Source organism: Manduca sexta, chromosome 15, assembly GCF_014839805.1.
Source record: "Manduca sexta isolate Smith_Timp_Sample1 chromosome 15, JHU_Msex_v1.0, whole genome shotgun sequence".
Lineage (NCBI taxonomy): Eukaryota > Metazoa > Arthropoda > Insecta > Lepidoptera > Sphingidae > Manduca > Manduca sexta.
In genome coordinates this window covers 768,308-795,346 of record NC_051129.1, presented here as the reverse complement: position 1 = coordinate 795,346, position 27,039 = coordinate 768,308, and the positions used below count along the sequence as shown (strand labels likewise).

Below are 27,039 nucleotides of genomic sequence, written 5' to 3'. Positions count from 1 at the left end.
GGGTTTCCACGTCACTACCATCGCTTTGTCTCTTTCTAGGGCAAACCAGTACACATGTTGTTTTCCATATTGCACGATCTTGTATGATCACTGCGTTTTTTTTCGCAGTGTGAAGTAGCCTTTATAAATGTTTATACAACGGCCTTTTCGTCACCGAATTTGCGTCGCGGATTCCAAGTCGTTTTCCAAATGAAATTTGTTTTAGAAAATGAATTATTTTATGCTTGCTTTGCGATCTGGGATGAGAGCGCGCAGCGTGAAGTGATATTTATTATGCGAGAGAATTTCAGTACGCAATTGAAATATATCGAATAGCTGTTTTATATAAAAAGGAATTACATGACGAGCAAGTAGTTTTTCCTGACAGTAAGCGTCACAGTTGCCTATAGAAAACATTTCTACCACACAAAACGTCTCGAAAAGGGCAAAAAATAGTGAGCAATCGCACCTGGTGATTTTATTGCCGTACCTAAGGATATGTTAATGGGACAATATAGCTAAAGCCAAAAATAATGTAAATTTAGTTTTCCTTTTGAATTTACATGATTCATATTGCGCAAAACGATGTCATGCTATAAATATCTTATGCATCTAAAAGGCGTACTATAATCCCGGATTTGAATCGGTTATAGAGATTGGAAGCGTATGTATTCCACGTCTAATCCTAGGTGTCGTATTATAAGTGGCAGGCAAGCCATAGCCATTTTTTTTTAAACTAACATGTCTTGTAACTATCTCATTCACTCATTACAGATTTCTGTGATCCAAAAAAAATCTTTAACATTTGGAATCAGCGTCATTTAACCTTTTTTTTAAGCTGGACATATACCCACAACACTTTAGTTAGTGTTCATAAAGTGATCACTTACCATCAGTACTCGTGTGTCGCCTGCTATAAAAGCCGTCTACTCGAACGATGTTTGCGTCTAGAACGATGTTTGCTAGCGGTTGGTTTGTTTGCTTCATTGTCGCTTGATTGCATCGCAATACATGTATTGTGGTTGTTTAAGGAGTCATTTGATACGAAGTATGTGTGGGTCGGTGTGTATTCTATATATTTTTCATTTGACTAGGTAGAGATCGAACGTGCTTGAAATCGCGTGATATTCGTCCCGAAATCATATTTCGAAGTCAGTAGACATCAGAGCCGGGCCAACATAAACAATATAACTAGTCTAAAATCTAAACTTACCTAGGTACGTTTTGAATACTGTGGAAATTGACACGGTCACATATTTGGATACAATTTTAAAAATATGATCTGTCACCGTATCTCTTTGTCGCTAGGTCTTAACACCAATTTGATAATGCAAGTAACGCCGCGTTCCTCAGTTGATGCAGCAGCGCGTCTTCACGTACGTATTCAGATCACGGTGTGTGCGACACAGCATCTGCTATTGGCTTTAGCGGCGCCACATTAGTATGTACCGGAGCGAGGTAGTTTGCAATAATGCTGACCGGCATCTGGTTGCTGATGCTCTTGTTTTAGATTTACTTGTCCTAGCTTGGTAAATGCACCAAACAGTTCTGACTATACTCTGCTATAAGTGTTGTGTCAGGAATTATGCATTTTCGGTATTAAATATCAGACTTGAAACAAATGGTAAGCCGTCTGGGTTCGTGATCGAAGCCGTAACATTCCACGCCTGCCTCTATTGTATTGTAAATAGCGTGATTCGCTTCAGACATGAAGTTAAATATAGCTTTAGTATTAAAACTAGATCGTTTTGTTGCTGAAGTGTATCTGAATGACCTTTCAAGTTTTAGTTTAGGATGGCGTGCGCGACCTCCGGCCGCCAATTTGTAAATAACTATTACCAATAAATAGTTATAACAACCGAAATGAACACGATTCTTATTAAAAATGTGTTTTGTAATTTTAATATCCGTATATTTTATTATATAGAGTAATAAGTGTCAAAACACGAGATAATTGAGTTATCGTATAAAATTGCAATAAAGAGACATTTTATAAGCTTCCGGCCCTAGACAAATTTACGTATGATGTGCAATTTATTTGTTTCGAGGATGAGTATTGTGAGGTGAATTTTCATAAGTAGCTCTTGATACTTTCAATATAATGGTGTTTCCGAGTGTTAGCATAAGTATAAATGAATATGTAGGCGTACTTATAGTTAAGTACTTACCTAAATTGTAAATATAATTTTGTAGAAAATTTTAAGTAAAATTAGATATAGAGCTTTTTAATAAATACATTCCAAATATCTTTTATTAAGGATGTTGAAAATTTAATTAAAGCTCTAATGGACGGTAAAATGGAGCAGAACATCTGATTTTTATTAAATTTGCCTTTCATTACAAATGAATGTAATTGAGACGGGGGCTTATTTGTCGCCGGCGAATTTTATCCGAACTAGACTTGACGAAGGAATTGTACTGGGGTTTGTGTACAGAGGAATTTGTCAGCGCGAGGGACAAGCGCCTAAATTGAAGAGGGGGCAAGGTTGGAGGGGGAGGGGTTGTGAAACTGTACAGCTGTTACAGCCGACGGACAACTTTGCTCTGTAGTTACATGATTGATAAATAATGCACAGTAATGTAGAGGTATGGAGGTGCTGCTTAATGTGAAATGTGGTTGAAATTGGTCAGAGATTCTCGAACGTTCTATTTATGTACAAGTATTTTCAATATTGCAGTTAAGTATAATAAAATTTTAAATTCGGGAGACCGGCTTGAAGTTTGATGACGTGACGTTATTGTAATTCTACTATGCAGTATAATAAAAATCAAAATGTTTGTTGAGATATTTAAATACTTATATATAAAAATATAGATCATCGATAATTAATGAATACATCCGAACTAAGTGTTCGAATAATTGAAAACCCAGTTCAAGGGAAAAACGTACATTTATACAGGATCGATTGTGAGGAAGGACACTTCATTGTGAATTCTACATTGTTACACAATGGCTCTGTTTGGCGTGCGTGCGTACATGGCGGTGTAATTGTGTTTCTAACCTACGTCGAGTATTTAAACGCAGAATAAACACGAAATATATTACGACACTGGATACACACAATTATTGATGTTCAAAATCTATGAAAGTAAACTGTCACAATGGTCTCGGTTGTATTGGCACGCGATTCTTAAACTAAAAACTTTCTACACTTCACATGTTGTCAAAATGTTTTACGAGTTAGATAGGCACGAGATTATTTTCTCTAACGAAAAATAACGTTAATTAGCAAACCAGTACTGAATATCTAAACAATAAACTAGGAGATAATATAAGAGTGAATAATTTTATATACACAAACCAATCAACAGTTTTTTCTGTTATTACTTTCGTTGCTTATCAACTACGTAAAGCCGTGGTGCATTTTCATCTGGACCACAAAAACTTTCCACAAATCGTTAAGTATTTGAATTAACAAAGTAACTTCAAAACAGAATTACGCTGCAAATATTCCTTAATTTCTTCAGATTAATTTTAAAAGTTGAAATTTCGAAAACGTAATATCTAGCGAGCGTAAACCCCGCGTTTAATATAAACTTTTTGAATGCAAACAAAGTAAATTCTGAACGTGAAGTGGAAAGTATGAAGCTAATCAGGTAGTTAGCTGTAAATATTACAACTCGTGATACGAACAACGAATGTTAGGTACGGAGAAAGTTGGGGAATTCATGAATGAAGTTTGTCTTTCGGAGAGATCGGAGAGATAAACGAAACAAGAGGAAAAGTTTAAAGGAATTTTGGCTGGATGTCAGAAGTGTTTGATGAGAGAATGCGGAAGTAACATGCGGGATTAATCCGACTTTGGAACGTGAACATTCTTTAAGGGATACGTTCGCAAAAGCAGTAAGTGATGCAAAAATATTTAACTATACCTCGCGTTTATAGGAAACAGATTGTTTACGTAAAATCAATATATGTTAAAAATAAACGCAATTATCATGTGATCAGATTGTTGCAAAAACAAACAAATCGAATACAAAAACCGCATTATTGACCATTTAAGGACATTAAACACATGATAAGCTCATAAAAAGTGTGTCCGAACTGGGCAATATACCGAAGTCGATATGACATCAGCATTAAGTTGGTTCGAAAGGTTATGTCGTCAGGCATTCAGTGTTTCCTAATTTTTATGGTCGTTCGAGCCGGATGTCCGCCGGTGCAACGAACTCGTCTAACCTTATTTGTGTTGTGGGAAACAATGCCAAAAAGGTATTTCGACCTTATGATATTTCTGCTCGATATAGGGTTTCGAGGGTGACTATATTGATATTTCGGGTTGAACCTGGATCTTATAGGTTAATGGCATACATAAAGAGACCTGTATTCACCAACGGGTATAAGAATTTCTATTTGTGTTTGCTTGATTTATTTTTTCTAGAAATTGCTGTGGGCTATTTTCTGACTTATATTATGGTGCATTAAGTAACATACTGTTACAGTACTCCGTAGGCCACGAATTATAATTTCAGATACGTCTACAAGGATATATATAATTGTTTATTTCATTTAATATACAAGAAATTTGTAGAAAATTTTTAAGTGGACCATTCACTTAAAAATGATGCCAAACAATTTTTTGTTTTACAAATGTTTTTCTGTAATAATTTGATTGAAAATAACTTGATAGACGTCTGGTATGGAAATTTGATTGTATTCAGATATTTCTCGAAGGTCGTTTGTGAGTCGCGTGTATAGTTACATTGCAACTACGAACAGACGAGGTGCTAAACTAGCTCATAAGAATGGAAATGACGTGGTACATATACAACATGTTATATTTTATGGTAAATTCCTAATAAAATGCATATATCGTATGCAAAGGAGGCAACCCCGATACACGCCATGAGCCCGCAGACACGAACCCCTCGTGGATGGCACTGACTGGGGTGTCGACCCCACCCCTGAAAAATCCCTCAACAGGGGTTGGTAAAAATGCTAACCTGTTTATTACCCGCGTAATTCAGAAATAAATCAGAACGTACTCGACATTGCTTCAGTAATTTATCAACATTACGCTTCACGGGCGGCGAGTATTTTGGCCATTACCCGGGTAATTTTACAATTACTCTCACGGCCTAATGGGTACAGTTTTCCGTCGAGATTAAATACCAAAATTAGCGGATTAACCGAGATATTAGTTTCATTTTAATCCGAACACACAATTTGGGAACTTGTAAAAATTTGGCACAATTGGATAGGTTTTTATTGTAAACTAGCTTCCGCCCGCAGCTTCGCCCGCGTGGATTTCGGGTTTCAAAAATGGAGAAGGTGCTCAATTTGTCGGGATGTTTTTTTAATTTATGGTGGTATGCAGGTGGTCCGATTGTCCGGTCAGGGTCTGATGATGGGATCCTGGTGAAATCGAAGGAACTTTTAACCATTAAGGTTGCACACGAAATGACGGAAGCTTAAAAATGGAGTAACTTCTCCCGTTTTCCCAACATTTTCCATCACTGCTATGCTCCTATTAATTGTAGCGTGATGAAAAGTATACTATAACCAGCTCAGGAGTATGAAAAATAATTGTACCAAGTTAAGTTAAAATCCGTCGAGTAGTTTTTGTTTCTATAACGGTTATACAGACAGACAGACAAAAAATTTACTAATTGCATTTTTGGCATCAGTATCGATTCCTAATCACCCCCAGTTATTTTGGAAATATATTTCATGTACAGAATTGACCTCTCTACAGATTTATTATAAGTATAGCAATGCAATAGCAATAATATGCAAAAGTAGCTCAAAAATTGTCCATAACGAAAACATGCATTTTAAAGTAAAACAAAAGAAATAATATCGTGAAGCCAACCAAATAACTAATGATATATTAAATTTTGTGACTGTTCAAATTAGTCGGGTCCGCGATATCACTTTTGTTGAGTTTCAGAACGCGACATTACATTATTATATTCTGTGCTCCAACGCACACTGCTTTGATGTTAGGAACACACCTACATTGCTTAGACAACAGTGAACTTTATACAATAGCAATAAAGCTCAAATTGACTCTACGTATTAGTTAGAAAACGTTTGTATGGGAAATAGAAAATTGCTGTTTTGAGGATTTTCCCGGCAATTATTCGAATTTTTCTCACCTTTTAAACCTTCCCTAGACCTCCACGAATAATTCAAGGCCAAGATAAGATAAATCCGTTCAGCCGTTCTCGAGTTTTAGCGAGACTAACGAACAGCAATTCATTTTTATATATATAGATGATTGGCTAACCAGCAAATGGGTCTCCCGATAATATGTTACTGTAATACTAACAATCCTAGGGGAATCGTGACGAATTGCCGTCATTTAATAATAGAAATTGAAATTGAAAGAGAGGTCGGTAATTTGGGAATTCTTCAATCTCAATGGACGTATTAAACGTATAACGCAAAGTTACGATTTGACGGTGGCGCTACAAGTCAAGTTGAACTCTTGAATTCGGCTTGACTCGCTTAAAAATATTTAGAATAGGCCAGATTAACGCGACAAAAAATTTCGCGTTAAATCTCCACTTTAGGCCCTCTGTTAACAAAACCGCAACATATATAATAAGTGAATTTTCAAACTTGTATTTGTTGATTATTTAATAAGCCGGATAAGTAATTTTCTCGAGCAGCTATTTTGAGCTTCGCGGAGTTAATTACAAGATTACTGTGCTTACATTTTGTTGCGTTAATTACAAAACAATGGGTTCACGGCTTGGTAAATTTGTATTTGAGCGGATAACGTTGTAGGGAGCTTTGGTTCTTGGTTCGGTTCTTAGGTTTAATTAAAATTTACGATCGTATTTTCTATGGTATATAGCGCATACATATTCACCGACTTTATTTCTAACCCATAATAAGATATAAATTCTAAATTCAAGCATTATTTTAAAATGGTGTATACATTTTTTGGTCGCTTTATCTCGACATCATGGCATGTGCAGACCAAGAACTGACCTAAGTTAGATTAGCTAAGCTCGCATGGCTTAGGAAATAATATTATATATCTCAGTTATGCGAGCGAAGCAAAACTAACTTCCATCAAACCATGAAATCTAAAGAAAATACTATAATTACTTTTATATTTATTTAGAGTTTAACACATTTGAAGAGCGCTCGTCGCTCAGTAGCAAAATGTCGATTAGTTTGTGGTACACGTGTCCTCCGCTAATCAAAACACCCATATATTCTCACGCAACTCTTAATTAGTTTGTGTCACGCATGTCTGACTTCCTGACGGTGCCGGTTAGTCATGTTTGACAATATGGCATGACTTGTCACTTGAGTACCTAATTGCAACACGCGTTCACTGTTCAAACTTTACATTATTATGATTACGTTTGCGTCCAATGTTTGATCGTTGTTGGCGATGTTAAAAAATACAGTCGAACAGACAATCGTTTACAATGTTTTTTTTTTAAATTATAACTTAACGCCTATAAGATATAGCTGAAGAAATAAGCAAAGATTCCGAATTCCGAATGTATTAAGAAGCACGTTAATCTAATTAAAATTATAGTTATAAGATTATAATTATTCGATTTAAGGTAACACGAAACATACCCACTACTGCCAGAAATAAAAAGATTTGCCGCGCTTTTCGGTTTGTATAGAATAGCAGTTGACAGACGAACAATATTGAAATATTCGTATCTTCGCGCCCGACCTAAGTTTATTCACAACTATTCTATCTACAATTTCTGTCTTAAATCTTGACTATTTCGGTACGTTGCACTCACGAATTGAATTCGCGTGTAAGCATCAAAACCAACACGTTTTGAACACGTGATATCCTAATATTTGTATGGACAAATTCGACGCATGCAATCCACGCTATATTTGCGCGCAGTGATTTGTGAAGTGGACATTATTAAACATAAAGTAAATACTTAACTTAGAAATCGGGGGTGTCCCGGACTTGGATCGAAAACCTTTGTCTCTATTCTTCCTTTTTTTTTGAAACAGGCTGCTTATAATATGATGAATGGTCATAATAAATTTTTTCAAAGAAATCCTTTGCCACATTATTACTAATGATTTATCTCTTGGTTACAAAGAATACGAAAGTCAAACGGAGTTTTGAACAATGCATTACGTTGGAGTTTAATAACTGTTGAATGGGCATTGTGTCCATTTCACAATTAAGACGAATCTTGAGTAATTGTCCCGCTGGTGCTGACGGGTGTGATGCGCGCGTGACGATATCGCTCCGGGATGCTCAAACTTTCCTATTGACTGGGTCCTGTTCTATTGTCTAGGTTGAGTTAATTTTTAGGAAGTATTTTACGTTGTAAATGGAGATTGAATGGTAATATGAAACTCACTAACATGTATTTCTTCCTCTGTAAAAATACCTACGCCGTAGTTTTCAATTTGTATCGTATACAAGAAAAACTAACAAAAGAGTTAGAGAGTTAGTGTTCAGCCGAGGTATTCACTTAAAACAATTATGTGGCGGCCCGTGGTTACCAGACGCGGCTAAAACACTCAGTCTAACTTTTACTCTCTAGTTTAATCGAGTTGGCTCTGTGTTAGTGCCGTTTCATGCATTCTGAAAGCCTACGGAATTGTTTATGGCTTGTTCGAATTCAAAGCCAGTTTTTATTCCTTTTTGTACGAACGAGCAATTGGGTCATAGTATCATTGTAGATACGTCAGTCACATAGTATGTACGTTGCCGCCTTTTAAAATAAAATAGGATTAACTTTATTTTATAACTTAGTCTAGTATGAGTTTTTGAAAATGGCAAGGAGGCTAGAATTTTAATGATTTACGTCGACCAATTTATAACGTGTTTAACTATCATTAATTTACGGGTATGTTACGTTTATACTTGTTTTAGTGATAATGGTGGTTTCACATTCTATTACGACTTCTCTTTTTCTGCTAATTCTGTACAATTTTCTTGTTGATACTTTCGCGACCTGATGTCTCCGGGGCATTCAATTACGCTACGCTTCCGAATTCCTGGTTTGTAATAAGTTTACGCAATTCTTTTGAGATTCAGGGAAATAGATTTACCGTGGAATGTCTTTTTAGTCTTTTAAGGTAGAAATAAACCCGCCCGATAGTGACACATGAGATACTGATCTTGCACTGTGATTTGATGTGGTGGATTCTAAAAGCTCTGAATTTTTCATTTCATTAATCAGATATGAATCGAATATATGTGGATTATGGAAGTATATTTTGTCTTCTGTGGCCTCTCGTTTCAGCGTTTATTAAATCTGCGCCATAAAGGCTCTAAAAATGTGAATATTTCAACGTTAAGTAAGGTTTTAAAACCATAATGTACTTTAATGTTCTGAAAAGAGGCTTAACAATAACACAAAAGTTTTAATGCTCGTATGCAACACACATACTAGAAATATGCAGTCAGATGAGCCCATTTAAATAATTAACAACATGAATGTTGTGTGTTTCTTTCCATACATATTTTTAACAAATGTTTGTAAAGATAAAGTAATATACATTTAATATCACGGATTATTTTAGACATTGTTTCGGAAAGCGATAGCTAGTAACTGGGTCAACAAATGAATCTGTCTAAAGTCTGTGTGACCTATAAGATCTCTTGTAGGTCCGTAAATCGTAACGGTGACGTGTTCCTTTTCTTCATATTTTGTTATTTGTTCCCGTATCAACACTCCTCGTAAAACTACCTGCCCCTGTAACACGCGGCGGGCTAACGAATTTTTATTGTCAACCACTTGAGTCTCACCCGTACTTATGATGTAGGTATATCTGGCTCGTGTATTTACAATAAAATCTTTTCTCAGTTTTGTAGATCTATGATTCGGCATTGTCATTTCTTGTAACTCTTTCCTATAAATAAAAGTTTTCTTTAAATTCCACTGATCGTATTTTGTATACACATGACTGTTGTTATTAATTAGAATGAATGTTTACTAACATTATATCATGACCTTCACTTATTTCAAGGTAGCAAAATATTTTCTTTCAACAATGAAATGTATTACGAAAAATAAACAAGAATCTCTGTTGTGTTCCTTTACCGAAGCCTTAAACAATGCCTGTATAAATGTACTTGGATTTTTTTATCACGTAAAAGCATTATTTCGCCTCTAAATGATTTATTCGCGCGAAGTGCTTTGAAATTTCGGCTGTTATTTCTGCTCACTGACATTGAGGAAAGCCACGTGTAGCGGTTATAAGGAAAATCCGAAGTCGTATTTTTATAAAGAATGTGGGTTACCGCTGCATTATTCTAAAATTGTGTAACCAAGTTATTATTTATACATAATCTAAGTGGGATCAGAGAAACGCCTTAGTGTAAATCAGAATCTAATTTTAGTTCTGGTTTTATTTATCATTTCACTATTCTTATGTCGTGGATATCTTTGTCGTGCAATTTACATTTTGTGTTATTTTTTTTGTTAAACACTTAATACTTTCACTTCGCTTGAATGTGTAAGTTTGGCATCCGCACAAAAGCCTGTAATGCTCCTCATGTTTACATCGTGTCTGTGTACGTCCCAAAACTCGAGTCCCGTCGGAGTGGCGGGATGGAGCTCTCCCGCTCTTGATCCACATTACCGAGTACACGCATCACAAAACTTACACATGTATTTCACAAACTTTTGTCATGTTTTCTAATATGGGATAACGAGGACTTTTTGTATTACGCTGTGTAAATATGTCCGTGTACATAGTTCAATATTGTATTTAGAATTGTACAATAAATTAATTTGAAGCTTATGCTCATATCTTAGAAGATAGATGAGAATTTAAAAATTCGAGTAGTCCATTGTTTGTAAAAAAAAAACAATCATCCCGTAATAGGACACGAGACACGGCAAATGTCACGCATCTTTTGAATCGATAGTAAAATATTTGTTTGGCAATTCATTATGTATGCCAAACGCTTTTGGTGGCCTATAATCTTTAGAAGTAGAAATGGTTTATCATTGAACACACCACAAAAAACTTTAGTCGGCCTGCCATGACAAATAGTATGTTAAATTCAATTATCATAAATAAAATTTTCGCGCGAAATGCCTTTATTCTTCAGAATTAAAACAAATGGAGCTATACTCGGCGTATATATCAAAACGCCGTTCGGAGATTTGAAAAGCAATTTAGTGTGCACAATGTAGACAGTTTCATCTCGCGGCGAAGACGTGCGCTCTCATACTTTTCCCAGAAGAGGCACTCCTCACTCAACCCATCGATCCGGGGGTCTACCTCGATCCCTAACTTTTGTAAAACTAGATGCCGAATTAGTTTCGTTTACAGAATTTAGCTATTTAATTTGTTTTGTTAGCTATGAATGTTATTGTTTTTCCTGTTGTATTGTCAACTTGATAAAGTTTTTCATTACTTTTTTGTCGACTGTGTGTAATCTGTAATAGTGTTCAAAATTTTCAAATATTTTAAGCTTTTGTCGGATCGTATCTATCTTATATGGAATACTAAATTCATATACTTAGCTACTATAAAGCAATACACGCAATTTTCTTGTAAGTTGTAGTAGTAGGTGTCGAGAGCGAGCGCGTCCTTAAACGTCTACTTGGGGTGCAGTTTTTCAATGTGTTCAAGGCAACAGAATATATTGGCTGTTATTGGATCTATATATTACACACTGGCGCTGTTACCTTCATTTAAAATGTACAGCGGATTGAGTACATGAAACGAACTTGTATCCTATACTAGTTTCTAATTACTATCAGTACTTACAAGAAATAAGTACCTTTTCGAAACTGTCCTGCGACAATTATAGTTCTCAAATAATTTTTGATTCGTTCTTAGATAAGTGTAACGTTCTTTGAGCGATGTTAATCAGCTCTAGGTAATCACATTTTTATATCACAGTCGTAAAGATATTACATACAGTTCCAACGTTAACATCACAAAGCCCACGCGTTACCTAACTAGTAACCATATTTGCACAAAAATAAATTATGATTAAGAACGAATAGAGCTCAAAGTAATCGAGAGCTCGCGGGGCGTGAAATTAAATCGTCTATCTGCCTCTGTCGAACTGTTCGTTTTATTTGACCCCATTTCATTATGAGATTTGAGGATTTATTCTTCTCGCTAAGTATCTATAAGTTACAATTCGTTGGTTGGCATCGTTCTGGGTTATGGTCATGGGTTCGAATTCTAGATAAAGTGACAAAATGTTTGTGGTTTTCGATAGGAGAAAGATACATGAGGTGCTTGAGATTATTATTGGCTTGTGTTGAATGTAATTATAAACTTTACAAGATGGGTGTTATGTCATGGGATGTAAATAAATTCTCATTGAGTGTATTAATAGTAGTCCTACCTTCCCCTTCTGAGATACTGGCGTTAGCTTACAGATATTCTGTGTAAAGTAACAACAATATTTGTGCTGAGCTATTTCTGATACAAATGTATTTATAGTTCTTACTTTTCGCTAACACGATTGACGCCAAACTCCACTTACATTTAATCCCGCGATATTGCAACGAGGAAAACGATAAAAAAACACATTCACCGATGGGAAAGTTCCCGTTGTCTGTGATGGAGAGTTTAATCCGCCGCTAATCATTCCCGTCGATTGGATTTCTATCATGGGAAAGATTGGTAGATTGGACGAGACGCGGGCGAGCGCAGCGGACTGTCGATCTCGGTAATGGGATTCGCGGGCTTGTCCATCGCATATTGGCTATTTCGTCCCCGACCCCCCCCAGCACGCAATCCACAGGGGTTTGATAGACTCATATGTAAACTTGTACAGCAAGTCGTGTATGTAAAATTAATCAAATCCCGTCAGTTTATGTACAATGTAGATGTTTGTTGCGCGTTCGTTCGATGGTTACACAAATGTTTACGTTGCGTTACGTTAACCGTGTATAAGTGATTCTAAATGTTGATTGTTCACTGTGTAAATAGATTTAATAATACTGTGCCACGTGGCCAGTAGTAATGCAATTCGTGTTTGCAGTTTGTGTCTTTAGTTTTAATACTTTTGTTGTAATAAATACTCGATCGAAAGATTACAAGTCATGTTATAGAAATTAGTATCACATATCCTGTACTGGTTGGGTGTGTTTCTCTCTTCCTGTAATGTTCATATGGCTTGTCACATTTCATATATAATACTGCGTTACATTTGTTCTTTTGTAGTCACTTTACTTCATAAAATATAAACATTCACTTATGTATACTACTCATTCCACGTCTTAATGTGTTTCAACAACACATATGTTTTGTCTAACTGACGCGTACATTATGTAATTAACTGAGAGTGAAAGTGTTTAAAAGCTTCTTCGTCTGCGGGTGAGTTTTAATTCTCTAGTTTACTGTCTACGTAAGTTTGTTTTCGTGTATGCTCATTTACTTGTGGTTATTTATTTTAGGATTCACGGAGTATTTGAATGCCTACTTGTTTATAAAGGTCTTTCTTCGAGTAAGCTGAGTATTTAGTAGCTCTTGGAGTGTCAACGACATTACATTTGGAACCCACGTCAATCTTGTGTGACTGATTGTTTTATGTTCTTTGTTTCCTAAGACAGAAATTTGGGACAGCTAAAGAAGAATTTAAAATTACGTAGACCTATTTGTGTATTTTGCTAACACAGTTTTGCCGCTCAATTTCCCCGATCAGCTTTATCCGAAAGCTTCCCCAATATCGCGTTGATGTCCTTTTAATGTAAATAAAGTTTTATGCGCGGGAAAGCTTGTATTCTGTACAGACTACACACTAGATAGGATGTTATCGGAGCTTTACCTTCTGTCCGACTGGATCATTATATTCTACTGAATAAATAAAGTTATTTTCTATACAATATTGTTGTATATATAGATTTTTATATGCTATTAAATACCGCAAGCTACTGGGTTATGAATGGCTTCTTTCCAATTTTTATTGTTATCGATATAGTAAAATAACTGAACGTGTTTCTTAATAGGCCCCGTTACCGCAGGAATGTCGCGCGCTGCAATTTACAAAATGTCGATTGTTAGAGTTTTCGGGACGCATGTCGTAATCTTGTATGGGTTTATTGTAAGCATTCATTCGTAAATATTTGATAGACATGTACTGACAGGAAAATCGTAAGGGTCCCCCCCGTGACCATGAAGGCTGCAAAGTCTTCGAAACGTCGGGAGAAAATAAAATACCAGCACCGCGATAGAATCCGAAAATTAGTTTAATTTCAATGTCTAACATTCGCGTAAACATAAGAAATCACTAAGATATCTTGTTCTACAATATGTTTTAAGGAAAATCTTTGTGTACTTTTCCGTTTAATATTATTTCTGAGATTTATAAGTTATTTTCCTCTGATTTATTTAAGGTTAAGTGTAACCTGTTATTACTTTATGGAAATATAATATTAACCTAAATAATTATACTTTAACTTATATCTATTAGCCCTTGTTGTGCAGCGAGCAATTAATATAATATACGCGAGGTTGCGGGTTTGAATCCCAGTATCAAGATGATTTTTTCGGGCCAAAAGTCCCTTTACGCTCCCTGTCTACTCCCACACTGTACTCTAATTTCGTACTAATTAGTAATAAGTCTGAGTAAGGAACATAACGGTATTTATTTATGAGGGTTAAGAATATTATATATTTTTATGTGACATGTCGCCCCGAAGTTAGTATTGATGTTATTTATTTGATCTAATGGAGTAGGTGAGGTCGCACTGTAGGCCGTGCGAGGGACAAGCCGCTTTCGGGATCAACTTATGTATGAATTTCTTAGTACACGCTCGGAATGTGAGTTTGTATAATATTATCCCTATTTCATTGGCTCGTGAATATGTTTAGGATAGTTGATTGGACGTGTAGAGGACTAAAAGGGTATCGTTGTTTTTGTCTTTCTTTTTGAAGAACGAGTTATACATTTTTGTCCGTATCTTGTAGGTCGTCTCATTATCACGCATTTAATTCAAGCCGCCCACCCCAGCCGTCGTAAAACATTCAACGGCGCCCGTTGATAAGCTTAAATCCCAGATTTATAGTTTAAGTGCTCGTAAACAGTAGAGCGTCCCCTGTTTGGACTGGCTGATGTTAATTCGATCAGTTAGACACGCGAGCGTCGCGCCACTCCATTAGCGCAAGTCTCGCCACAGATACCGTTCGGCACAAACATCATTGATAATTCTACAAGGAGTGTGAGCGTGCCGCGGTTGCCTTAGCCTCCATTACTGCACCTGCACCGAGCATACAATGTGCAACGCCGGCAGCGAACGAGTCCAAGGCCCCACCGACCGATTTGTCATAACGCTCCCAAAGCCCGCGTTACCATAGACACTGTTTTAGCTGAAACAAAAGAACGCGCGCATTCCACCTCCACGTCCATCTTGGACACAATTACTGCTGCATTTACGCTGCCTACGGAAACAGATACTCGTGACAGTTTCAATATTCGACATTGAACGTGTAACACAAAATTGTATCCAAATTCGTTGAGTTACATAAGCGGGGGCGGGGGGACTCGCGGGGCTTACGTAAGCGAGCCTCGTGATGTGACCGCCCAGGAAAGTGTCGGTTTTAATTCACATCAACAATACACAGTTGACAGTGAAGCGGCTCTCGAACGCGCGCATTTGCATAGTGTGGCCGCCCGCCCGCCACTACACCGCCGCGCTACACTCCAAATGTTTAAATTAACACTTTAATTACCTCCAGTTACACAAAATGGGATACGGCGAAGTGAGGCGGTATGTAATCACAAAATAATTAATGTATATCACACACGATACACTCGTAAATTGTTTAATGCTGGTTAGTAAATATAATTTAGCGAGATGCGGTTCGAGTGAACACTGTTCTGGCGAAGTTTCACGACCGGCACATGTATTTGGCTCGCCAACGCCACTGTCATTGGACACACGTCGCGTCGATCGTCCCTACATGGTACACTTCACAAACACGCGAACGATAATCACCGGTAAGTTTGCGCTGCGACGTTTTTGGTAAAGCTCGGGGCACGTGGCGTCGCATCGGCGTTCGGCACGCAACTGACGGCTGTCCGTGCCGGCGACGGCTCCAAAACTCCAAATTCGAGGTCTTCGCAGTAGTGAACAGCAGTGGCAAAGGTCATGGTGCGTTCTTCGCGCGCTGTGTGCAGCCACGACCGGAGCCGGCCGGTCGGCATTCGCACTCGCCACTCTACTCTCACACGACTAATAGGAATTGTTTGACGAAGGGGAATTTCCTCTTGTTTACACTTACGTGTTTTCCTCGCCGATACCTCATTATTATGGGTGAGTTATTGGTTTCTATATTTTATTAATTTTTATGTTCATTGCTTGATAATAGATTGAGGTGTTAAGGTTACCGATCTTGTTTAGGTATAAGTGCATATTTCAGATTTTGGTTATTTTTTTTAAACATACCATGCAAGTTGTTCGCTTTCGTTACGTGCAAAGCTGGGCCAGCGTAGTGAGAGACTACAGCCTTTTCAGTAGTAAAGGAGCCTCGTGCTCACCAGTGGGACGAAGTATAATTTTTTTGTAACAGACATTTTTATGATTTTTATAATCACAAAAAATTGAGGTCTTGGGTTCGATCCCTGGGTTTGGCAAAGTTCATTAATGTTTTGTATGACAGAAAAAAATGTAGTCATATGTGCTCTGCTACCCGTTCCACGCCGGGCCGTGTCACTAGTATGGCATAAAATTAGTTGTGATTCAATTCGATGTCTTACATGCTAAAAATTATTATCCTATTATATATTTTTCTTTATCAAAAGCGACAAGATTTAAGTCAATATGTAAGATGTTTTCGTTTGTGATGTTACAAACACATACTTGATTTTAAATTCTTTACTGTTCTGTTATTCAGTTTATATTTAGTAGAAGTGAGCGTATATTCTCGCCGATAGATATTTTCCGCCATCACAAATCATGTCACAGTACATATTCTGTAACAATATTTCTTCATTACCGAGCGAGCGGGTGAACAAAGAACAGAGTGGTGTTATTACGTGCGGCTCAATGCCGAATCAAGGCCTCAACAAACATCCATCAATGTGTCCTGCTCCTGATGTACTATGTTTACAGTTTACTTATAACCTTCCGAAATGTAAAAATGAATTCTTTGGATGTATTATTCTTTGAAGGGATATTTTATTGTTAGGCTGATTTAATACCGAAAATGGTGTCCGATATATATAGATCCACTCTCATAACTAAGGTGGAAAATTATTTAGTTGCCACATTTTTGAGGATATATCCATGAATGTTTGATACGGGGTCTTATTAGTAGATTTTTTTACAATAATAATGCATTATATACTGCTCACTGCTAGGCTTTTATACTGAGAGAGTGTAAGCCTTAGTCCACCACGCTAGTCTAGTATAATTTTTTTTGGGGAATTCTCAGGTAGATATATTTCTTCATGATGTTTTCCTTTACTGGTCAAGCGAATGATAGTTGATAAAAATGCATGTAATGATTAATAAAATTAGTACGATATCAATGATAAAGCACGTTATATTTAGTGTGTATTAGCTACAATGAATCTTCGGATGTCAAATAAAGACGGATGCGGTGCGATGACATCAAGCACTTTGAGTACAGACTGATGTAGCTTCAAAGCAATCAAAGAGCTTACCATAAGCCGGACCTAGCTCTTTTAATTATTCAGTTATATAAAAAAAAATAAGCTATACAAATGGCAGTATTATGCGCGGCTGAATGGTATAATCAATCATACCGGAATACGTTGAATAAGAAACGAGCGTGTGATAACCGTTTCACGGCTGCGTAACCGTCAAACGATGCCGTAATACAGTAGTCAACCAGTTGGTCGAAAAACGATCGCTTGCTGGTTCGATGTATATTTTTTCTACGTCTAGATGTTTAACTGCGTTCTAAATTATGAATTAGTTGTACGATGCATATATTCTTACATTTCCTTTTTCAATATGAATAATAAAATACATGGTTTAAATTTTAACACTAATAACCCTCATATAATGTTCCCAATATAAAGCTATGGTTATCTAGAACGCGGTGGACTCACACAGTTGTCGCATTACAGCGTATGCACACGACGTTTTTATACAATTTGATGACTTACTTTAAACGCAAGTTAAACGCGATGCAGTCAGTCACATATAAACGTGCGCGCTGAAAACACGCGTATAAATATTTTCATCTATATTAGGTATTTAAAATAATTAATAATAATAATTTATTGTTTTAAAAAAATTACAGTTCATTTATACAACAAAAAAATGCTCTCCTATATTACATTGCTTGTAGCATCGATGGGTGTTACGTACGCATCATGAACACAATATGGCGGAATTTCTGAGAGCTTTGTCAGGTCCAACGTCTTCTGACGTGTTATTAGGAAACGCCATATAATGGACCGAAGCGAGGTAGGCAGTTGCAAATTAATGAACTGTAATATATCTGTATTAATATCCTAAAGCCGAGCAATTAATTGCTTATTGTTAACTAATAATTCATGTTGCCGACACCGCAGGGCGGGAAAGAGATTGGTTATATAAATTAACCATTATCAGGATGTACTGAATGTTAATTGAGTAGGAAAATATGAAAGTACATTATTTACAGTACATTTTGGAACTATTCTTTTCTAATATTTAATTACTGACTAGTTACTGCGTTTATTGTATGTAAGAGTCTATTTGGTTCTACCCACTTTGTATTTCCGTCAAGCAGCAATCTACAAGCCTTATTTTGTTTAGATTGAGAGAGTAAATAGTAGACAGTGGAATATTTAGAATTATGAAACTTTAACCACGTTGTAATGTCTTCTGGTAGCGAGCTTAGTGGGGTATAACACATGGTTTATAATATTAACAACTAGACAGTTAGGAAGCTTGTCCGGTGATAATAATTACAAGTACTATGATGCACATCAGAACTTTGAGCAGTACAGTGCGCACTCGGTCCTTTGATACGTTAAATTTGAAGACATATAAACTCTCTGTCCTGCACTTTTTGTAAGCCCGCGTGCACATAATTAAGAGCGACGCGTTCGTTTTTGTCGCACAGAACGCTCGCTCTCAATCAACTCGGCGTCTTAGACGCCTGCACTAATTACACGGCGGTAAAGAGATGCCGGTGTGCCACGCGACCGGAATATTCGGGATACGACCGGGACTTTGTTGAGAACGTAAGGAATTCGTGTAAGGCCAGATTCACGTCGTGAAAGAAGTTGAAATAAAGCGAAATTCTTGTCTTGAGTTAAAGAGGGTCGTTAAATATATGTAGATTAAACAAGTTGTGGTGAATTTAAATTATTATAGCCATTGAGAAAATGTGTTAAATAAGTACTTTAGTTTTCTTATGTCTTGTTTTTTTAGTAAAGTGAACCAATTATTTCGAAAAATACTCATTTCTTTATGCCCAAACCGTAGTGGATAATGCGATAAGCTTGTCACATCATGGAGAGAAAAAAAATTCAGAGTGTATTCCGCTGTTTTACTCCTTCGGGGATAGAGGAGTGATGTTATTTACGTTGGGAATTTACTCAGTTTCATCTGGCCATCCTACACCCGGCTGCCCTACTCCCGCTCATTACTAAAACGATTTTCTAAATCATCTTTCCGTGTGTTTCTTTTCTGTTGAAGTATATTGTTCGCTGTGCTTAGATGATTCTCCGGCTTCTCTCTAGAGCTCTCATACAATGCTGAAAAGTAGCATTCAAAGTTTCTTAATTAGGTGTTTAATTTTATTGTTTTTTTGAAGATTTTCATGATGTTATGAAATATACGAGTGGTTATTTAAATAAAGAAACTTTCAAAGCTGAAGAGTGACTTCAGAAATACAAATGACTCTAAAAATGCACGGAGCCGGTTTACAGTTATTTAGGAAAATATTTTTCTCGACCGCAGCCGCGAGTACAGATTACAAATATATTAATATTGATGTTGCATTTCTATGATCATTATTCTCTTGGTATTTGAATTTGCTATCATATATTATAAAGTATCAAAACAGTTCGTAAAATCGTAGTAGCATTTATTTGGACAAAAATACCTTTCTAAATGATAATTGTAAGTCCGTGTAAATAGCCATTGTCGTGCGTAATGTCAGACGCGCCAGTGAAAAAGTAACATTCAGCGGTTTTAATACGGTCCGAGTTTTAACGATTTATAACCGGGCAATGTGGCCGTTACCCAATTGTGCGGACAAAGCGGATTTACTTTAATTCGCGCTTTACCTCCGCTCCGGAGTCGTTATTTATAGTAATTAAATAAAGGTGGGCCGGCTGGTTTCATACTTGATATTGTTCAGTTATTTGTGGATCTGTTTGAGTGTTTTTTGTTGTTGGAAATATCTTTATGGCGCTTATCGGAGGTCTGTTTTGTAGTTTAGAGTTGTGTTTATCGTTCATATTTTTTTCCATATGTTATTATGGTCGGTTACTTAATTAATTTTTCACATTTGGATTGCAAATGTTACATGTAACTAGTATTACTTTATTACTTGTATAAACACATACTATCACGTCTTTTATCCCCGAAGGGGTTTGGCAAAGGCGCTACCGGTGCACCCATTTATCGCCGTATGTATTCAGTCTCTTCATGTGATAAGGGTGGGGGCGGGGCGGGGGGGGGGGAGCCTAGCACTATATCGGACACAAAGCCAGACACCCAATATCACTGCCCGACCTGGGGATCGAACCTGAGTCCTCAACAGTGAAATAGTACTTACCGTAATACAACTACGCCACTGAGGTATTTGTATCAAATAAATATATAACATGGCCTCAAGAGAACTCTAACCGTGATTGTTTCTCGAAATCAGGAAAAATATCTCAGTTTATTCAATCAGGTTTTTTACCTCGCATCTGTAGAGGTTCGTTAGTTGAGCAAACGGTTCGCTTCCGAGCGGGGCACGGGTTGTATGTGCGGTCATTACACGCCTCCCGAGGAGCGGCCCCGGCGAGCGGTAAGTAATTCCTCTACTGACTTTCGCTACTATTTATAGACTTGATTTTATCGGGGATAGCCTTTTTGGTTGTAAAATCGTAATGCTGAGTACAATGTTTAGGTCCGAAAATATAAATTTGCATGGCATTAAACGAGGGCCTTATGTAGCGATAAGCTTGCTATCTGTCACATCTCTGGGACAGTTTTAATTTTGTCATTCCAATCTCAATTGTAACTGAAAATATCTTAAACGAAAATATTAATGATGAAGTGTTTTCAAAACTACTTCTATTCAGCAGTGTTCTAAATCTATAACAAACACACAATTCCTACACACACAAAATATTGAAAGGAAAAGCAGAAGCAAACGTAAAGACAACAAGAATTAATAAAACGCGCCAACATCACATATTGCAATGGGAGAACGATTATAATGAACCGGAAAACAATAGGCTCTAATAAAACACAAGGAAGGCGGAGATGAAATCGATACCGCGTCGTAATTTTTTACCATAACACAATAAATGTAAATGGATATTTATGACCGAATGAAACAAAGACTAGGACGGCAGTCGTCAGCGAATAATTGTTTATTGATTATAGGGTATAAAGAGCAGCGGGGGGCAGCCGCCCCTCCTCGTGGACGGGGATTCAATGATTTTTATCAGCCGTCACTAGATGTGCAAGCAAATTAAATGAAGTGGAATTAGAATTACAACATTGGTATTGCGGTGGTTGTGATGATTGGAAATTTATTAGCTACTCCTCTACCTACCTCCTTGGGGATGAAAGTGTGTGTGATTCGCGCGTATTCCAGTCGCGATATCATTGAGTTTTCATTACGGGTATCTAATCTGCCATTATCGCGCTATCGGCTTCCGCGCCTGTAAATATCCGCGCCGTCTGCGTCAACTTGTTTGGGATGGTTGGAAATGGTGCCTTTGAGGATACGCACAGTGGAAAATTTGTTTGATTTGTATTGTACAAATCAAACAAATTGTCCATTGGGATATCAATGAGACGGGTAACATTGCCGATAATACAAAAATTCGAACTTTTAATGAAAAACAAGTGGTACTCAGAATACGATTCGTTGCGTCAGAACCAGCCACATGGCCAACGGAGATCGTGAGGCGATTTTAACTGTTATTATTGTGGTCCTTATCCATTCGAGTATAAAATATGTCAAAATCCTTCACATCAGCTATTTCGACGAGTCTTTCATTCCAACTCTCTTTTAATCCACTTCAATGTTATATCACCGCAACACATTTTTTCAAGTCCTTTCACTTTTTTCAAGTTTTGTTTGTTTTTACGACCGGTCGCCAGTCTGATGGCAACCTCCCTATTCTGGACTCCCCTGATTAATTTGCAATTCAATATTTTAAAGTCCCAATCGTAAAATAACAACGGTGCCAGAGATGCGGGGGGACGGTTAGTTATCGTTTTTATATTTTATTCATTTATTCAGATGTAAACGAGTGTGAAAGTAAAAAGGGCCCAATCTAAATATTTTGGTCGTCTCGTGGTGTCCGCGGCCCGCGGCGCTCGCTCACAAAGACTGCCAATCCTTTGTGGATATGTATTTATTTAAATTCCCGTTTATATGTTTCATGTTCATTTATGTGTTTTTTTAAAAGAAACGTAGGTTTTGAGTGTTTTTTTGAATGCGGATTTTACTAATGTATGCCTTCAATTTGTAACTTATGTACTTATAATTCATATGTTTCTTGCATATTAGCAATTCTTTTTTCTGATGAACCGCGAGTAGTGTAGTCTATATTTATCCTCCGAATTTCCATTCAAGAGTTTCATTCAAGTATGTTTCGTTAACAGACGTGTTTTGATAGCTCTCAGCGCTGCTAGATAAGAATGATGCACGGCCTGCTGTCGTGTTGTTTAACACCTGGCCTCTGGGAATCAGATTTATATTCGAACGTACTGTTAATGTGCATTTCTGGGCGTTTTAGATAACTACTCTCACCGATTTGTATATAACAAATATGGAATCATTTTTAAATTTAGAATTGTGGCTGAGGGCGATGTACATTCGGCAGTCTATTCTTTTTCCTTTTCTATGAAGCGGATTTGGAAGACCGTATTGGGACGTTAAATGATTTGGAGCGATCGTCTGGACTCGTAAAACGATTTCACTGTTGCATATTAAGTCTCATTGTTAGTATCAGTGTAATTTATACATATTTATTTTGTTATATTCTTAAATAATTTTTTTGAAACCATAAATAGGATATTTGGTGCAGTAATTTCAGGTAAACACAATCAAAATTGGAAATATTGAGATATTTGTTAGATATACCGTGTTTGATGAACATTTGTGGACGGAGGTCGGCGCGCCAATTATTATCCACTCACATCCATAATCCGTGTGAGTAGTGACACTCAAACCGCACCACGAGTTGACCATGTATATTAAATATTGTGGCGGTGTAAATGATTTTATTACCGCAAAATGCTGACTACAAATGAATTTTGGTATCGATTTTAGAACCTATTACCCGTAGTCATTCTTGATGATTGGCGTGACCTCCATAAGATTTCGCATGTTATCTTTAGGATCTATTCTACAGAAATTTACGATCTTTACGATCTATTTTGTTCCGATCTCATCACATTCCAATACGGATGAAACTGATATTCTGACGCACTGTTTAGCCTGCAGATATTGACGTGGCGGTATGTCATGATTTTTTGTATTTTCATTATTCGTAGGATGTCACTCTGTCTCTCGGGCCGTCTCCTTAGACACGGATATCAATGAAACGCCTAAGTTATGCCAAATGTTGTGACAGGAGCTGTTACGTGTCTTCGAATAATGTCAATGGAAGTGAATATCTTCAAACCAATATAAAACCAGCACAGCAATAGCGAGTGAGAATTTCGAAGTATTTGATGGCTGTCGTGGTTTAAGGAGTATATTAAAAGACGACGCACAGTGTTGGGACAGAATGTCATAGCAGTTTATAAAAAAGATCTTTAATCTATAGTGATATTGTTAATACTCATACGTTTCCAATAGGACTTCATGCTATTGTTATCGTTAAACAGTTTAAAAATACGAATTGGAATAAAAAAAATTGCGGAAACCCTACCTTACTAATCTTTAAAACAAAAATAATAATTTTACTTAAAACATATACAGATGTAGATAATTCTCCCTGATAGCAATTGCCTAATGAATGTAGACACTGCCGGGTCCGAGCCAAGTCGCTGTCCCGTCGTGTAGCACCACCTGGACAGCCACCAGTAAGACCACATCGATACATCAGAGGTCGCGTGCACTTGACATTACCAACGCTCTGGCCCGTCGCCAGACTCGCACATCTGCCAAATGTAACTTAACAGGAATCGATGCTGTTGCGCTTGCCGTGACCTAAGATGTCTTAGTTTAGAGTGTATGTTGAATGAATTTAGCTTTGTGAGATGTTTGTAGTGTGCGTGAATATGTTATGAATGTATGTTAGAGTAGAATGCGTTCGTTGCATTGTGTAAATGTACCCCAGCATTTTTATTCGGTCCTTTTTTGTATTTGATATATCTCTGATTCCTAAGTGAAATAAATAGGTAAAGTGAATAAATGAAGATTTTTTTAATGAGTTTGGTAGTACGGTTTTATTTCAAATACGATAGTTTACTTCGAAGTCATCGATATATGCCATTAGTGTGACGCGAGTCGGTTTTTCTAATAACACTGAGGTTTCGTCTCGCTGGTAGAGAACAAAGAAATCAATCATCAAGGGAGGATTATAATGCAATAAATTGATGGTAATGGTATAGAACTGATTTTTTTATTACTAATAACTAAAGATGGGGATCGATGCGTGTCCTGGTGGCTTACAATATTAAGTATCTATATCTAAATGTATAGAAAATTATAACCTACAACAAATAAAGTGATTCCCTTAAAAACTCGTGCTCTTAATCAGTGATTGCTATTTAACGTTTGAATAAAAATGCTCACATTAATCTATTTGTGAGTAAATTTTGATAAGGTTAGATTAGCGATCTGTTCAATAACGTGACGTGTTCGCGTCGACGACGCTCGAAATGCGGGACAATAAAACGCTCCTTGTCAAATTGCGTCTATCCATCATAAACTCTACAGATTATGTGGAAACGAGGTCATTGGGATTTTGAAAACTGATCTTGGCGGTTTTATAATTATGAATCATGTTGAGAGAGATAGTCACACACAACACGCAAGTCACAAAATTATTTTCAGGTCATTTTAAGTAATTGATTGTTTTAAATTCAGCCTGCTTAAAAATCTTTGTGCGTCTTCATAATATCTATCAGCACGTTGCTTTTTATTGTAATAAAGTGAGTTAATGAACTCTGTCTACCCTCTTAATAAGGATAAGCGTTTTAATCTGCCTCCTAACTGGATTTAAATCTTCCTTAACTGTAACTTGTAGGCAAAATGGCTTTTGACAAAATCCATAGTTTGAGTTTTCGTGTTTCTGGAAAATGATCTTTGTAGTTTTCGCTTACGGTTTTATATTCATTGTGAACAAGTTAGGTAATTTTCTTATACCTATCAACTAAATTGTAACGAATGAAGACAATAGTTATGCTTGAAATGAATATAGCAGAACATTTACACATAATGAATATACATTATCGTTTGACTTTCCGTATATGCATTTTTCTTAATAACGACATATGTGAAAAAAAATAAGATTTGTGTGCAGACAAAGTTCGTATACGATATTTGTGTAAATAATACAGGTTACCACTGTAGTATGAGCGAGGCTCGGGGCAAAATAACTTTTTATTGTTATCCTCAATTTGCTAATCTAGAACAAGGTCACGATATCTTTCATTCCATTAAAATGACACATTTTTGCGATCGATGTTACACGCCGGAGCTTCCAAGATGGATGCTGTGCGGACCGGAGCAAGCTCTACACTCGCTTGAATAATGAATGAGCGTGATTAATGGTCCCAACCTGGGTCCAAAAATGGCCGCCTGCGAATCCAATAAAGGTTTTTGGCGCAATTATTGGCGAATAAATCTACCACGAAGATTTGGAATGGCCCACGGATTAGATATTTTTCAGTTGGGGAAGATGTGGGTTGCTTGGTTCAAAATGTTTTGGATAAAACATTAATTTTAAATCCTATTGATAGCACATGTTCTTGCTTCTATCATGAGCTTTAGCATCATTTTGCTTAAAGTTTTGGTTTTATTTTGAAAAGCAGCATATTTTCACGGTCGCCCATTCAAGGTTTTGCGTAGTGTTAGAATTCTTGTTACATAACGCAAACAGCCTTCGTAAAGTAGACTAGACGAAAATAGTATACATAAGTTATGGATCGGGCTCTTATATTGACTTCCTTATGAATTCATTTTAGATTTAATATATTAATAAATTTACAAGTTGTTATTTTTTAGGCATCTCGTATACAAAACTGGGCTGGGTATATTTTTAGCTTTAAGTAGTTATATTTTAAACACTAATTTCTATGTTTTATGAGATTAAACATTTAATATCTCAGCTCATGTCGAGCAGTGGATTTTTGTGTAGTGTCTTGTAATTCCAAATGTTTGTTGGGTTGATACCACACACTCGCCCCATTCAGTTGTATTCATGAATATAATTTGTACGCGCATATACCTACAATTTTGGGTTCGATATAATCGCAATGTTCATATCCAATGTTAGGATTACAATGTTCTATTTCAGTACTATTATTAAATATTATAAAAATGACTGAAATAACATTTGTGAGAAAATTTACATGATACTACATCCATTGTGTACGCGGTTTGGTCGGGCGGCGGGTAATAAGGAAAACTTGTTGTGATTCAAGGTCGGAACTAGTGTTGCCAGTTCCGCTCTAACTACCGGGATACAACAGAAAAAGGCGAACTGGGGCGAAAATTAGTCGCCTTCTGTTCGTTGCTTCACTGGTTTATACTTTCATGTGGGTCAACGTAGTGGCTATATTAGGCATTCAGAGAGTATTTTAGCATTTTCATATTACAGTCCGTCTTCGTTTGCGAACTCGGATGCTTCATTTTTCACATTCGGCACAGATTCCCTGACATCACTAGGCGGCGCCCGATAGAACGTAAGGTGTGGCGAAATACTTCATATTCATGCGGAACGGTTAACAATAGATATTTTTAAATACAATCAACCATTTGCGATCTATTTGATGTTTTGTTTATGTTTTCAAAAAAGTTATTTTTGTCCAACC

The 27,039-nt window shown here is 36.8% G+C and overlaps 2 protein-coding genes across 3 annotated transcripts in view; one reads left to right on the top strand and one right to left on the bottom strand.

Moving 5' to 3' along the window:
- Positions 1-27,039, top strand: part of LOC115453008 (serine/threonine-protein kinase SMG1) — a 142,913-nt gene that overhangs the window by 15,840 nt on the left and 100,034 nt on the right. The window lies entirely within an intron of this gene.
- The window catches only part of LOC115447796 (5-hydroxytryptamine receptor 1A), a 37,700-nt gene that overhangs the window by 6,937 nt on the left and 3,724 nt on the right, over positions 1-27,039 (bottom strand). Inside the window, exon 1 of one of the 2 annotated variants that reach the window (XM_030175027.2) lies at positions 15,584-16,426. The exons of the other annotated variant lie outside the window; for it this stretch is intronic. The gene's annotated coding sequence lies outside the window, so the exon portion shown is untranslated. Of the gene's footprint in view, positions 1-15,583; positions 16,427-27,039 lie in introns of those variants that run through there. 2 annotated transcript variants of the gene reach the window in all.